This window comes from Microcebus murinus, chromosome 14, assembly GCF_040939455.1.
Source record: "Microcebus murinus isolate Inina chromosome 14, M.murinus_Inina_mat1.0, whole genome shotgun sequence".
Taxonomy (NCBI): Eukaryota; Metazoa; Chordata; class Mammalia; order Primates; family Cheirogaleidae; genus Microcebus; species Microcebus murinus.
In genome coordinates this window covers 7,046,727-7,063,311 of record NC_134117.1, presented here as the reverse complement: position 1 = coordinate 7,063,311, position 16,585 = coordinate 7,046,727, and the positions used below count along the sequence as shown (strand labels likewise).

General features: G+C 50.8%; 1 protein-coding gene across 1 annotated transcript in view; it reads right to left on the bottom strand.

Annotated features, from left to right (window-relative positions):
- Positions 1–16,241, bottom strand: part of CHST15 (carbohydrate sulfotransferase 15) — a 112,968-nt gene extending 96,727 nt beyond the window's left edge. The window contains exon 1 of the mRNA XM_012781325.3: positions 15,952–16,241. The gene's annotated coding sequence lies outside the window, so the exon portion shown is untranslated. The remainder of the gene's footprint in view (positions 1–15,951) is intronic.
- Between the last annotated feature and the right edge of the window lie 344 nt (positions 16,242–16,585).

The following is a 16,585-nucleotide window of genomic DNA, read 5'->3' as shown; positions in this document are numbered from 1 at the left end:
GCACACTAACTTTTCTAATTTGTCCCCATTATGCACCAACTTGTCCTGGCTGTGCTCTAACTTGCCCTGGTTGATATGCTCATGCACCAAACCATCTCTGTCCTGTTTCTCTTGGGTCTGTGTCTCCCAAATTGAGCTGGGAGCCATTGAGGCTGGGCTGTATCTCGGCCATCTGTGAGTCCACCTGTCTCCCCTCCCCTCCCCTCCCCTGCCCTGCTCAGCACCCACTGTGTCCTGGCACACCGTAGATATTTCTGAATACCTAGAAGCCGCAGCTTTCAGTTCCAGCCTGGGGCAAACACTGTCAGGTTTTATGTTAACGTTTTTTGAAAATATGATCCTAGCTGCAAGTCAGCGAGTAGTCAAGGCATAGCAGTTGCCTCTGGGAACGTTATCATCAAGGAGAAGATTTAGATTCATTAGATTTCTGCGTTTAACAAGAAAAAAAAATTACCTAGGGGGCTCTGAAGAAAATTCCATTCCATATTTTAAAGTCACAGCCTAGATTTTTAATTTCCTAATGGATCTATAACAGGAAAAAAATTACTCTTTAATATGGTATTCTTGCCAGACACGAAATCTATTCTTATTTTGAGTTTAGCGGAATGACCTCCTAGCTACAAAGCCCTGTCTTCCTTCACCGGCGGAACTGAGCGCACGTGGAACTAGGGTTTGCAGATGCATCGGATCGAGCTCCACGGCGGGGAGCTCCCTGGGCTCTCGCCGGAGCCCTGCGATGCTCATGGCCCCAGCCTTCCTGCCAGGGTTCCTGAGGATGCCCCTCCTAGGCACCCGCATGGCCACCGGCCCAAGCACTCTGAGACGGCAGGAGATCGACTTGTTCCACCCTCTGGTGGAAGATGAGGAAGCGGAGGCCGGAGCCGGCTTCCCGGGTGGATTAGATGTAGAGGAGCAAAGACTGGACTTCAAGCCCTTCCCCTCCACCACCGTTCCACCTACCCAGTGTTCACCGAGCGCCTCCTGAGGACAGGAGAATGGTGGCCCTGGTCTCCCCAGGCTCCTGGTCCAGTTCTCTGGCTCCTGGCCACAGACCCCTTGTGGTGGTAGATGGGCAGGGGGCAGTGGGGAGGGACAACTCTGCCAGGAACACTGTGTTTACCAAGTCCCTGCTCCAGGGCCAACGTGGAGCAAGTGTTTTCAGAAGCTGTCAACTCTCATAACAACGGGATTTCTGTTTCGTTGTACCCCTCGAAGCCAAGTAACTGGGAAGAAAAGATTCTCCAAAAGGACGGGAGTGTGGTTCTCCATTCTGAGCAAACCCAAGTATAAAAGTACGCTGCATCTTCTCTAAAACATGCCATCTAAGAACCAGAGAGATTTCGTAGAGCAACAAAGGCCAGGCAGCTTGAGCTGTCATAACAAAATACCACGGACTGGGTGGCTTACGCAGCAAACACGTATTTCTCACAATTCTGGAGGCTACAAGCCCTCGGTCAGGGCGTCAGCTTTGTCACTCTCTGGTGAAGGCTGTCTTCCCGGCTTGCAGATGGACACTGTCTCGGTGTGTCCCCACATGGAAGAGAGAGAGAGAGCAAGCTCTCTGGTGTCTCTTCTTGTAAGGGCACTAATCCTACCATGAGGACTCCACCCTCATGACCTCATCTAACCCTGATCACCTTCCAAAGGCCCCATCTCCAAATACCATTACGATGGGAGTTAGGGCTTCAACATATGAATTTGGAGGGGGGAACACAAGAATCTAGTGCATAACAGCTAGTGAGTGTCACAGCGGGGACCAGCCCCCACTGCTATAGCTCGATGTCCTAGGAAGGAGGCCAAAGGCCACCCAGCCTGCCAGAGGTCCCTTGTCTCACCCTTGCCTCATATCCAGGCAAGCACAAAATGCCTCTGCAGCTGCTTTCTAAGTGTCCTGTTCTCTGAATTTTTCATTTTGCTCCCATTCTGAAAGATTTGAGCCTTCCCATGCCAGATCCGGCCACCTGGCCATGCAGCCCTGGGCCCTGGAACCCCACCACGGGGGAAGCACAGGCTCCCCGGTGCCCTCTGGTCCTAGAATGGCAGAGATGGCCAGAGGGGCTGAGGGTCAGTTGTGGTGACGAAAGACCAAGGACAGTGTCAGGTGTCAGCAGGCTTCAGCCAGGGGTCCTGTGGGGGGGAAGGGAAAGGCTTGGGATGGAGGGCCTGGGCCTGAGTCCCGGCTCTGCCACCTGCTGCCTCTGACTGTGGCCCTGTTTCTGTTGTCTCCAGGCCTTGGTTTCTTCTTCTGGGGAGAGGAGATGACAAAGTGAGCTTCACAGCGGCCGAGCTCAGCATGCTACCAGGGGTGCCTGGCCCTGAGCCTGTGCAGGTGTGCCCCTCAGCCCCCACCCCTGCCCTCCCTGCAGCAGAGCCTCAGCCTCCGGCCTCCCACTCACCTGCTCCCTGCTCGGCTGTGCCCAGGCAGACCTGTCCCGGTCCCACACTGTCCCCACTGCCCGCAGGGCTGTTTCCCACGGCGCAGGTGCTTGGGGATTACCGCCACCCGGAGAGAATCTCAAAACACACCCAGAACATTTCTAGACAGCGTGTGTTTAAAAGCAAGACCAACCCCCAGGGTGGACAGAAATGGCCTTGACACTTCTGACTCTGGCCAGAAGGGCTGATGTGGGGGCTCCTTCTCCTCCTGGGAGCTCAGGACAATCCAGCTGGGGGCGCTGAGAACCATCTGGAACCCCCCAGAGAGGATGGATGCCAGCCCTGGCCCTCCCATCTCCTTCCTCCTCCTTGCTCACCGTTCCGTCCCCAAACCCTCAGCCTCCGGGGCCTCAGCTCTGCTTGAAGCTCCGGTGGGAGCCAGCTTCAGGCGTTCAGTATACACAGATCTGTGATGCCACAACACCAACCAGGTGCAAGCGGTTTCCTCTCCCCACCCCAGCCTCCCAGGTCCTCTCCAAGCTCACCCCTTGGCCCCCCATATCTTACTGCCCCCACCAGACAACCTGGGGTGGCCACATTCCCGCACGTGCGTCCTCATCTGTGAACTGAGGGCGTGGATTAGACACCCAACAAGGCTGTTCCAGCAGGACCCTTCAGCCGTCCAAACCCAGGGTCCAGCACAGGCCAGGAGGGCCGGAGAAGCAAGCTCTTCCTGCTCCATGTTCACACGTGTTTACTAGCCTTATTTTGCACACATTTCCAATTGCTTGCCCTTTTAACCCTGAAATGAATTTTCCCGCTCCCGAGTAACTCCCGAGGGGAGGCACGGCCTGTGTGGGCACAGCGGGGCAGGGGCAGCCTGGGGAGGGAGCCACATGCCGTCCCCTCTCCTGGCAGATCAGCCTGAGCTCTGCCTGTCAATACAGAGTCCCACCTGGGGAGCGACTCGCTGCACAGGGCCATGTATAATTGACGAGCCTCTCTTCTCCCCATGCGGACCCCTGAGACACCTGCGGCCAGAATGCAGGATGTTAAAAGCTTCCCGCAGAGACGCTGCTCTATCTCCAAGGGGTCACTCACGTAACAAAGGGGTTTCCAGTTATGATTCCTGCTGCAACTTTGATCCCCTGCAAATCCTCCTAGATGCACCCAGGCCTTTCCTGTCTGTTTTCCTCCAAGGAGTCCCATCCACGAGAACCTGTTCCATTTCCCGTGAAAGAAAGAGGCCCACGTCGCCGGGGCCCAGGCCGGGAAGGAGACGGCCATCATCCCAGCTATAGACCCACCTGAAGGTCTCACCTGGGTTCTCTCCGAGGGCTGGGCCACCGTTTCTCAGGCTTGGCTCCTTTTATGGAGAGTGACTCTTGGTTTGCAAGGGGAGGCCGTGAAACCAGACTGTTCAAGGGCGTCTGTGTGACACTAGGCTGCAGATTCTGAGCTGGAAGGGCAGGTCTGGCCGGCCCTTGCTGTCGGGATGGCGGTGGGGAGGCAAGGCTCTGTGTAGCCCCAGTGCTGTCCCCAGAGCCACCCTCATAGCAGCCTGGGGAAGCGGGCCATCAGCAGTGCAGTGGCTTTATGAGTGTGCCACCTGAGAGCCCCAGAGAGGCTGGGCATCTAACACAGTGCCCCCACACACACACATACACCCCCAGGAATCGCAGGGCCAGGACCAAAGCCCAGGTCTCCGAATGCCATTCTCTTCTCCCTGCCCATCCCACACACGATGGGCTCTCGGGTCCGAGATGCGAGAACCTCAGAACCTAGACTCTCCCACTGGAGTCACAGGGAAATTTAAAGGGACTTTGGAAAATAACTGCTGTGGGTGCTACAACGAGAGAGGCTGCTGCCTCAGCAGGAGGGAAGCCTAGGGCCCAGGGTTCCAGCCAGGAAGAGCCCAGCTCAGGACATGTCCCAGGACCAGGTTGAGACCTGGTTTGCTGAGCAGGGAAACTGAGGCAGCCACCCACGCATGCAGAGGGTCCCAACGCTTCGGGACGGTGCGAAGGCGCAGTCACCCAGAGCTCACGGCCAACACATGGGACGCCAGGCCGGTCACGTGCTCCCGGCTGCTGCCCCACTGTCTGGGGGCCAGAGGGCTGATGCTGCAGGGACAGGCCCAGGTGACCGCAGCGTGGGGCCAGAGGACCAACTGGGAGAAAGCTCCTCTTCCCGCTCCCCTCGCCCTGCACGGCTTCCCTGTCTCCCGCTCTCTCTTCCTGCCGCCTCCCTTGTGCTCCTGGCGTCTCGGGTCCCCGCCAGGAACATGCAGTGCAGTGTCCACCCCCCCACCCCACCGGGGATGGAAACGAACCCAGAAAACAGGAAAATAACAAGGGGCGATGGGACTCTGGGAGCCACGAGTGAGCGATGGGATGAGAAAATAAAGAAGGAAGCCAAATAGCTCGAAAAATGAGGGGAAAGTCTTTTGAAATGGTGTCGTTGATAGCGTTTCATTCGGCATCTTGGGACTTCCCTGCAGACAACTTTTCCTCCTGTCACTTCGCCAGATCTCTCCAGAGTCACTGATATTTCTAGTTAGCCTCGGGCTCAGACTTGGAAGTTCCCAGATATTAAAAATTAACATGAGCACGTGCACTTTTCTTAAAGCGGGAACAAGCTAAAATAGAGAATTTAAGAAGTCAGCTACCGTGTGATCATTTTTCCTGCCCCATGGTTCGGGGGGTTGACATTTTCATTCATTCGCTGCACAAATGTTTATCGAGCTCCTGCTACGTGCCTGGCTTGGTTTTGAAGGCAATGGCACCATTTAAAGCTGCTTCAGTACTTTTATATATTTTCAGCATTTGCATATGTCCCAAACCACCAGTCAGTTTAATCCTACAATTTGTCATCTCAGGAGAAAAAAACAAAAGCATTGTTCCAGTGTGAGATACCTAGCCAGAGCCAGCCTGGGCAGAAAGCAGAGTCGGGGGCAGGTGGTCACTTGCAGTCACCAACGTCAGATCTCTTGGCTGTGAGGCAGGGGCCGGCACGGTGGGAGGGGGGAGGTCTAGTGACCCCAAAGTCAGCCAGTTGGTGACCCCACAGTCACCAACGTCGGATCTCTTGGCTGTGGGGCAGGGGCCGGCGCGGTGGGAGGGGGGAGGTCTAGTGACCCAAAGTCAGCCAGTTGGTGACCCATAGTCACCAACGTCGGATCTCTTGGCTGTGGGGCAGGGGCCGGCGTGGTGGTGGGGGGGGTCTAGTGACCCCACAGCCTGCAGCGCATGATAGCTGGAGCTTCCTTTCTGATTTTTCTTTTAGTAGAGGAGAGCTTGGTTATTTTCAATATATATATATAATACTTGCTGATAATATCTGGAAGAAATTAGCAAGCTCTAAGGTCTGAGGGACCCATACTTACAAAGTGCAGGTAACTATTAAAACAAGGCACTGCTGTTATTTAGGAATTTTAAAAGTTTGTTTTTCTGCCTCCCGTACACGTTGACTTCCCCCTTGAGGCATTAGTCACACAACGCAAACGCCCGAGCACGTAAGCACATTTCTGACGGTCCAAGGGGGGCTGCAGAGGCAAATGGGCAAAAATGTCCCTTGGACTCGGCCAGGAGATGAAGAAACATGGGCCCGCCCAGCTCATGTCACTGTTTTGCTGTCGCATGTTTGCTGTCACTGTTTTGATGACGCATCTCAGAGAAGGACCTCTTTTCTCCCTTGCGGAGCGTAAGGCGACCCATGAGTCCTATCGAACGCCCTGAGACGAGGTAGCAAACGTTTCTGCAATTTAAACGCTGCGACCAGACGGCCAGTGGCACACCCCCAGTGCCGTGGGACGAGTTGGAAACAGGGTGCGGTGCTCTGTGACATCTGCTGTGGCTGTCTTCTCCACAAGGCTGGCTGTGTCCTGCTGTCATCAAGGAGCCCACTTGACCGTGCTCCGGAGCTGCCCTCCGCCGGAGTTTGGTCACTACTCAAGTCTGCCGCCAAGGCCCTGGGCAGGGAAGGACCCAGGCCGGCTCTAATGCCACATCTTCCCTTCCACCCCATGGGACGTGGCACACGCAGGCTGGGCAACACTGACCTGCTCCCAGCCACACACCCACCTCTCTGTGCGGAGGCTGCTTGGCCTGGAACTGTCCTGAGTGAGGCAGGGCTGGATTGTAACACCTCGGGGGCGGGGCTCCTCCCTTACAACCTGCAACCAAGCAACGCCACGCTCTGTTAGTGTTCATTGAGTAGATGTCAGCTAATTGCATTACAAATGTTGTTTCTTCCAACCAGCTAATGGCAATTTTCAAATGTTTTTCAACGCTTACTCTTGATTTCTCCTACCTAACAGGTAAACAAACATTTGTTTGAGCATCTATAATGTGCCAGGCCTGGTGCCATGCTGGAAATACAGAAATGAATAATTCATGATTTCTTCCCTCCAGGAGCTCAGAGTCTCAGGGATGTGACAATGGGTGAACAGATTATGTTGACATGGCTCCTGCCAGGTTTCAGGTCTCAGGCTCAAGGCCACCCCTGAGAATGGTCTTCCCTGAACATCTGTTTAATACCAGCTTCCTCTGTTATTGCTATCAAAGCACCTATAGATTTCTTTCATCAATAGCCATAAATTCTATTTATTGGACTATTTACCTATGTATGTACCTATGTACATGTACCTATGGCCCCCACTAGAATATAAACTCCACAAAAGCAAGAATATTACCTAGGGAGCTCTCCACTGTAGTCCTAGTATCCAGCCCCCAGTAGGTGCTATATAAATATTTCCGAGATGGAGGAATGTTCGCAATGACGTCTCTGACTGCTGTATTAAAGCTTGCAGCCCTTCCTGCCTTGGCACCCCTTGGACCTCTTCTTTGCTATTTTTTTTTCCTTCAGTATGTCATATAATTAATTTATTTATATTGTTTATTGACTGGCTCCCCTTACAAAGGTATAAGGAGAGAACGGGGATTTTCACCTGTCTTGTTCGCCGGGGTTTCCCCAGCACCTACATATAGTAGACACTCAATAAATATTGCTTGAACGGACGAATGACGGTACTATGTAGGACTTAATAGGAAGATAACTTAGTCCATTATGGGAAGGGGAGAGTCACAGAGGCTTCCTGTAGGATACGACCCCTGAGCTTATTCTTAAGTCCTAACGTCCTAATGAATTCACTGACCAAAACTAACGCAAAAGGAAATAGGAAACCTGAGCAGTTCTGTGACCATTAAATAAATGGAATCAGTACCCACCAACAACTGCCAGGCCCAGATGGCTTCACAGGAGAGTTCTACCAAACATCTAATTCCAGTCTTACATAAACTCTTCCACTGACTAGAGAAAGGAAGACCATTTTGTGAGGTCTGCAGGAAGCATAACCTGGACAATAAAACCAGGTAAGGACAGTATGGAAGGGAGAAGCCACTGGCCACCCCCTCTCGCAAGCATACATACATACAAGAATCCCAAATATTAACAACCCAAACCTGCCAATGCCTATAAATTAATAATACATCATCGTCAAATTGGGTTATCCTAGGAATATGAAAATGTACTATTAGCACATTGTTGATCATTTTACTATATTAAGAGACTGAAGAAAAATTAGTATCTCATTAATGGCAGAAAAAGGCATTAGCTAAAATTTAACTCTCATTCATAATAAAAATACCTAGTTATCTAGAAAAAGATAGTAATTTATTTAATCCAATTGGGATATAAATTAAAAATAACTACATGAACATTATATTTGATAATAAAGCACTAATATCATTCTTTTCAAAATTATGAATAAGGCAAGAATGTCTAAGATTACTGCCTTTATTCAACAGAAAAAGTTGAGTAATTAGAAGGTAAAAGGATTGACTTTGATAAATGGTGCTGGGAAAATTGCTTAGCCACATGAAAAATAAATTGGTTCCCTACCTCATAGTATAGGGGAGGAAAAAGACAAAAAGCATAAACCATAAAAGAAAAAATAGAACAATTTAACTAAATTAAAAACAAATCTTTTGTCAGTCAAAGATACCATAAACAGAAAAAGGAAAACCACAAATGGGAGGAAAATATTTGCAACATATATCACCAAAAAAAAAAAAAAAAAAAAAAAGGATTATTCCTGGGTAAGGTGGCGAAAGCCTGTAGTCCTACCTACTTGGGAGGCAGAAAGAACTTGCCCAGGAGTTCAAGGCTGGCCTGGGCAAAAGTGAGACCCCCATCTCTAAAAACATACAATAAAAAAATTATCCAAAAATTCATTAGAGGAAAAAACAGAAATATGAACAAAAGTTATGCACAGGCATTTCCCAGCCCACTTACAATCAGGGAAATGCCGAATGGAACTACAATGGGATTCTGTTTCAGATCCATTTGCTGTCAAAATTTTCAAACCTATCAATAGAAAGTCCAGGCAACCACGTAGACTGAGGGGAATTTTCTTTATGTACTACTGGTGAGCACATCAACTGCTCTATTTTGACAAATTATTTGGCAATATCCAGTAAAACTGGAGATGTGCTGGCCCTGTGACTTCCCATTGCACATCTGCATGACCCCTTAAAGAGCTCTCGCCCAAGTGCACACGGAGATGTGCTTAGTGGCGTGCACAGCAGCAAGGTGTGTAATAGCACAAACAAGGAAACGACCTAAATGTCTCTCCAGAGCACAAACACGCACACTCACAAGAACGCACACACTCGCTGAAATACTGCACAGGACTGAAAATGAACGGACTAGGGTCGTGCATCAAGTTACAGGAGGATACATAGAGCATGATACCATTTATATAACATTTTAGAACACTTAAAGCAACAGTGCATGTTGCTTACAGGTGCAGGCCTGCATTCATGTTTAAAGATCTTCGTGAAAGAATAAAACCCCAAATTTAGCGTGGCGGTTACCTGGAGGAAGTATGGGAGAGAGAGGACGAGGAAGGGATACACAAAGAGCATGGGCTGTGTTGATATACTTTGTTTCTTAAACTGAGTAGTATGTTCTTCAAATCTCCAGGATGCCAGATATTTTATTGAAAAATCGAGAGGCAAAAAGATGTGAGTTAGCAACAGATGAAGGAGGAAGAAAAGAGTATTGTAGAGAGAGGAGGCGCGTGAGCAAAGACACTTGAGGGGTAAGGCAGCCGGTGGACTAAGGGGAAACCACGAGGAAAGTGGGGTTTATAGCACGTGTTACCGGGTGGTTAAAGTTCAGGCTGCAGAGGTTGTCGGGAGTAAGTAACCTTGCCAGTCCTAAGTAACCTTGAATGCCGTGCCAAGGAGCCAGGGGACTATCTGGAAAGCCAGGGACTCGTTTCGGGGTATTAAGTGGGTGAGTGACTCAGTCCTCTCAGCAGCTGAAAAAGGCCATTCTCTTGGCAATGTGGAAGATGGATTGTGGGGGATGGGCAAGAGGAGGGGGCATTCTGGAAGCAAGAGACCCGGTAGGAAGCTGGGGAGGGGTCCAGACCAGAAGCGGTTGGGCTCTGAGCAGGGACAGTGGCAATGGGGTGAGAGAAGCTATTCAAACACTAAGTACTCAATGCATATTTCAAAAGAATGCTAATGCTTGTGGTGTGCCCAAGTGGAAATGACCGCTCAGTGCGCGTCTGCCTTCAAGTTCAAAGCACAAAGGCTCCAGCCTTTCCCATGTGTTGCTAGAGACAGCGTCGAAGGGCAGGTTCCAATGAACTTGGCTGAGTTCTGCTGGCCTCCAACGCCTTAATTACGTATTTATTGGTATTTGGGATGGATGGTGCAAGCTGCCCATGTTGTCAGGTCATTGCTGAGACTGAGTGATGGCTTCTCTGTTCCATTTCTTCCTAATGAGTACACACACTTGAGCACTTAATATAGAGCAATGGCTTCCCAGGACAAATGGCCTTCCAGTAGAACAAAGCACTCTAAGGAGTTAGTGATTTCTAACTTTTATTAGCTGGGCTGACAACTCTGGACAAGGAAATTAGAAATTTTGAGTTGTTTCCAAGTTGGCTGAATTATAACAGTAATTACAAAGCAAAGTCACAGATTCCCAGACATTTAACCCTAGATATTTAACATTAAGCCCAATTCTTATTGACAAGTGAGAAGATGAGACCTTGGCACAGACATTAGATCAGCGGCCCCCAGTGATAGGCCATAAATATTCATCAAGCACCTACTATGTGCCAGGGACTCTGCACGGTGATGGGGATATGGCAGTGAACGAGACAACATTCGCACCCTCGGGGAGCTCTCACGGGGAGAGAAGGAGATAGACACATAAATGATCACACGAATCTAGCACTGCGGGTACCGGTCAGTGCTGAGAAGGGCACCAAATAGCTAAGAAGATGCAGAGAGCCTGGAGCTACTTTGCCCGGGATGGTGATGGATGGCTTGTCTAAGAAGGAGCATCAGTCAGTCTCCAATTAAGAAAGTGGATCCCAACCAGGTGGTTCAAGAGATATTCAAATCTCTAGAACTAGTTCCAAAGGTGCTGGAAGGGCAGAAGGGACAAAGGAGATGCTGCAGCTACCCAGGGATGTGAAACAATAGTAGAGACCAAGCGGGGTGGGTTCCCCAGCCCGGGAGGGGATGCGGAGGAGGGATCTAGAGCCGAGAGGAGATGGAGCAGCTGCTGGAGTTGGCACCTGAAACATGGAGCAGGCAGGGAGTGGAGACACCCTGGTTTCTCCCTTCTTCCCGCCATCCAATCTGCCACTGGCATGTCCTGCTGGCTGGACCTAACCAGAAACCAAAGGGCAAGCAAGCCCGGAAAACACATTTTCCCCAGGGAAAGGCAGAATTTTTGCAGAAGCCACCATGTGATACACAGCAGGACAGGGAAAGTGGAGGACAGATCTTAGAGCAAACAGGCAAATGGCCAATGCTCAAGGTAACGACTGAGTCAAGACACGTGTGATAAAAGGAGGGCACCATGCAAGGAGTTAGGAGAGAGAATTGCAGCGGAAGGGATGTAGGTGGCCAAGGCAGGGATGGGAGTACTGGCTCCTCTTCACAGCTGGTCGCCTGGTTGAGCCCCCTGCAATTCTCTTTTGCCAGACTTTCCTGTGTCCCTCTCAAGCTTGCCTCTTTTGTGCCTCAATGGCAGAGTGAAATGCCGCCCTACAGAGAGCTGAGGGAGTAGGGGGAGAGCGGGGGTGCCACCGAGCAGGCAGGTCACTCCCCAAAGTCTGAGCCAATTCCACGTTTCACAGTTGCATCTTCGGCCATGGCTGGACTGCTCGCCCAGGCCAGGAACTATGCGGGACTTAAGGTTTGTTACCACACGGTTCCTCACGGCAGCCCTGGGAGGGAGGCTTTGTTCTCCTCACTGGACAGATGAGGAAAGAGAGGCTCAGATGAGTTAAGTGACTTGTTCAAAGGCACAGAGTAAGTGGCAGGGCCAGGACTGCTTTCACTCATTCAATCTGCAAATATTTAATGAATGTCAGTCAAGAGCCAGATCCTGAGGACAAAATGGTAAACAAAATGAGCATGGAATTCTTACAGGGCAGATAGCTGCTCTACAAATAACCGTGCATGGGATATGACTTCTGAAGAAATTATTTGTGCCAATAAAAAATCTTAATGAAGTCCAGAATCTGTTCATATATTTCTCAAGTATAACAATTAATCATTTTGTTTTCTATTTTATTGATTTCTGCTTTTATACTTATCATTGCTTCTTCCTGTTTTTAGGCTTACTTCAAAGTTTTCCTAGACACTCGAGTTGGACCCTTAACTCATTTGCAGGTAAGGCTACGCATTTTCCTCTCAGTGCTGCTTTAGCTACATCCCACAAGTATTGCTTGTACAGTTCTAAATATTTTGTAATTCCCATGGTGATTTCCTCTTTAACTCGTGAGTTATTTGGCATGATTTAAAAATTTCTGTCTTAGTCCACTTGCGCTGCTACAACAGAGTCCAATAAACTGGGTGGCTTATGAACAACAGAAGTTTCTTTCTCACTGTTCTGGAGGCTGGGAGGTCCAAGATCAAGGTGCTGGCAAGTTGTGTCTGATGAGTGCCTGCTTTCTGACTCGCATGTGGCACCGTCTTGCCGTGTTCTCATATGCTGGAGGAGGGAGATGGTCTCTCTCAGGTCCCTTATAAGGGCACACTAATCCCATTCATAAGGGTCCTGCTGTGTATCATGACGGAATCACCTCCCAAAAGCCCCCCTCCCAAAACCCCATTGCCGTGGGCGTGAGGATTTCAACATACAAATTATGGGAGGGACACAAGCATTCACACCATAACAACTTCCAAACATACTTTTTATTTTCTACTGTTGAGTTTTAATTACTTACTTGTGCTGAGAGATGGAGCTACTATGATGTTAATTCTTTGGTATTTGCTGAGACTTTATTCAAGATTTTACTACAATATAAATTCTTATAAACATCCATACATTGTTAAAAATATATATTATAAATATATATTAGCTGTATTTATATGTTCTTTCATAAAATCGAACTTAATTCAATATCTGTGCTACTTTTGTCTGTTTGATCAATAGAGGTGTATTAATCTATGAATGTGGATTTCTCAAGTTCTCCTTATATTTCTGTTTCCGTCTTATATATTTTGACACTTTTCTTTGGCTTTAAAGTTCAATATGCATTATATTATAGTGTAACCACTTGTTCAAAATTTATTAACACTTTTGAGATTGTGACAGCAAACATTAAACCAAGCAGGGGCCCTTCTAAGCACAGGGTCATGTGCCCACCTGTAAAGCTGGCCCCGAGGACTGGCTGAAGAGGTGGACATAAAGTCAACCTACGTTATGGCCTCTGGAGACACCAAAGTTCATGCCTAGTTGGTGGCGTGTTACCAGCATCAATTTAGTGCAAGGACTGGAAGGTTGGGGACAAGTGAGTAACACTGAGCTATTTCATAAAACCCGCAGCATGCTCTTTGCAATTTTTAAAACGTAAGTTTCTGAAAGCTTTTAATTTTCCCGTTTACTTTTGGCCGCTTTGTGGATTTTGCCTCGGCTGAGATCGGAGGGCCTGAGGAGGTCTATTTAAAGTCCGAGCTTTGCAGCAGGCACGTGGTGTGTCCAGCCTGGAGGTTTGCAGAGGGGAGTTTAAGGAAAGATCTTGGTTCTGATGCAGCTGTCTTTGGTTAGCATATATCAGCCTTGGAGAGTGACCTCTGGGTGCTGAGAAGTGAGTGGTTTCTGCTTCTGGGGTTTTGCTTAGAAACCCAGAAAGGCATAAATAGCATCACTCCAAAGACATTCCTGCCTGGACGTTTGATCTTGGCTGGGCAGCGGCTGCAGGGCGTGTCCGCCCACCCACCCTTTGAGGGTTCAGTCAGTACAGGGTTACTCCTAGCCCTTCGGCGCTGGAGTGGCTGTAAAAGCAAAACAACCCCCTCAAGTCATAGCAGAGGCCCAGAGAGGGTAAGCAACTTGCTTAAAAGCACAGCAAATAAGTTGCGAGCAGAGGTTCCTCTTTCACCTCTCTGCCCCTTAGCCCTCCCAACTGCAATGACCATCTGCTGACGCATGAAGCATGTTGAGCCTTTTTAATTAATTAATTAATTTTTTTTGCAAAGGCCATGAACCCCTGGGCTGCAGTACCACTCTTTATTCCCTGACACTGCTACTAGCGATGTGCTCACATGAAGCCACCCGAGGAAGAGGGGTCAGGGGTACGGAGAGGAGGGAGCCATAGTTACTTCCTCTTTCCCATCTCTCTTCCGTGAGAACTACCCAATGTGAAACCCAAAACATCAGCCACCTGTGAGTCAGGGATGAGCAGGACCTTACGGGGTGTCTTATCTGACCCTGCACCAGGGCCTCGAAGCCCTTCCCCAGCACCCTTGTCAACCGGCTGCCCAGCCCTGCTTGGACACAGCGAGTGACGGGGAGCTCACTCCCGCTGGTGGGGCTCAGGCACCGCCCTCGGCTCTGCCCCTGCGCAGCCCGCCGCCTCGCAGAGGCCATGACTGACTCGTCCTGTGTCTCCCCTCTGGGAGAACGTGAACCTCAGGGAGGCGGCACCGTGTCCCCTTCACTGCACCCCAGAGCTGGGCACAGAGGGCTGCTGCCCTGGCCCATTTTCTGTTGCTTACGGCAGAATGCCTGAACCTGGGTGATGTGTAAAGACAAGGAATTCCTTTCTTATAGTTATGGAGGCTGAGAAGTCCAGGGTGGAGGGGCTACATCTGGTGAGGGGCGGTGCAGGGCACCGCGTGGCGAGGGGCTGAGCGTGCTGGCTCAGGTCTCTCTCCTTCCTGGAGACCCGCATTCCCACCCCCATGGTCACCCACCCACCCACTAGCCACGAGCTGACTGGTCCACTGCTGCCCACAGAGCCCCCACCCGCCCGTGGGTCTCAGAGGCCCTGCCTTTCCGTACTGCCACCTTGGGGTTAAGTTCCAACATGAGTTTGGAGGGGACACATAGTCCAACCATAACAGGTGCTCAATACATGTTTGACTACCAAATAATTACAGTCCTTTCTGAGCCCAGATCTGCCCCTTCAAGTCCCCCCTCCTCCAGCCTGCATTTGCCAGGTCTCTTGGCCTCGTAGAATGACCCCTTGTCCACAGGAATGTCCATGAGCCACTGGAAGAGCATTCGGTGGCCCTGCTGAGTCATCTCCTCTCCCAGCTGGACACGCCGAGTCCGCGTGGTCTCCTCAGAGGCACAGGGGCCACCCCCGCCCCTCCTCTGAATGGGCCTCGGTCTGTGTGTGTCCTTCATGGGTGACGGCCCAGACACCAGGTCATGAGCATGGGCATAGAACTGACAGGTGCTGTTACCACTGTGTGAGTGTGTCACTGTGTGAGTGTGTCACTGTGTGAATGTGTCACTGTGTGAGTGTGTCACTGTGTGAGTGTGTCACTGTGCATCTGTGTGTGTCTATGAGTATCTGTGCACCTGTGAGTGTGTCTGCATGCGAGAGTTTGTGTGCATGTCTGTGTGAGTGTGTGGGACTGTGTGTATGGGTGTGCCTGTGTGTGCCTGTGTGTGAATGTATTTATATATGAGAATGTGTGTGAGTCTGTGTGAACATTAAGAGCGTACAGGAGAGTCTGCACACGTGTGTGAATGTGTGTCTATGTGTGAGTGTATCTGTGTGTGAATCTGTGTGTGTCTGGCGATGCCTGTCTGAATGTGTGTGTGAGTGTGTAAGAGCGTGTGTGTCCCAGTGTGATTGTGAGTCCGTGTGAATGTGTGTGTGTGTTGTGTGTCCTCTCCCAGGGGTCCTCCACGTGGACAGCCGCGCAGTGTGGCGTCCTCCTCGGCGGCCTGAGCACAGGGCCCGGCACCCAGAGGTGCCAGCAACTGTGGGCCCCGCCGCCATGACAAGGCCAGCTGCGATGGGGCCTGCTCAGCAGCCCAGGCCCCTGCTGCATGTCTATTTCCCGCAGGAGGCGAGACCGCCAAGTGGGGCCTTGCAGGGTCCTTTCCTGCGGCTCCACAGCCCACGGGAATTCCTGGGACGTGCGTGACCCACAGTTCTGTTCCCAGAGAACCCAAACAGCCCGGGGCACATGGTGGCCACATTCCGTTCAGCGCTGTGAAAATCACTTATATTTTATAGATGGAGAGAGGAAACTGAATCACAGCACACACCGTGAGGGCAAAAGTAAAGATTTATCCTACCGCACTCCATAGCTTCGGGGGCCTCCGGGGAGTCCTCCCCGTGCCTCAGGTCACACACAGGCAGGGCCGGTCCACGTCCACCAACCGCGGCCTTGTCCCGCCAGGGCTGCGGGGCACGTGTGCAGCCCCACTTCGGATTTGGAAAGCTCGGAGGGGTTAAGTGACAGCGCGAGGTTGCACAGAGCTTAGTCAGCGGTGGGGCCGGAACTCACACCCGGGCCTACCGGGCTCCGGGACCAGCGTCCGGGGCCCCAGAGGCCGCCGTGGGACTTCCTGTACACACCGCCCAGCAGAATGAAAACATCCTCAGCTGTCCTGCGTGTGAGGCAATCGCATCCTGCTGCCAAGCGCTGCCACCAAATCACCCTAAATTGGGCAATTAGCAGCATGGTTTGTGAAAGAGGAACAGGATATGCTCTGACCTCTTGAACTTCTTCCCCACTGAACTCTCCAGTTCTAGCTGAGCTTAAATTTTTAAAAGCAGGGCGGGGTGGGCTCGGAGATAGTTCCTTAAACTAGTGTTTCCGCCAGTGGCTACTTCCTGGGGAACCATCGCTACCTGGGAGGTTGAAGTTTCAAAACCAGAGCCCAAGCCGGGCGCGGTGGCTCACGCCTGTAATCCTAGCACTCTGGG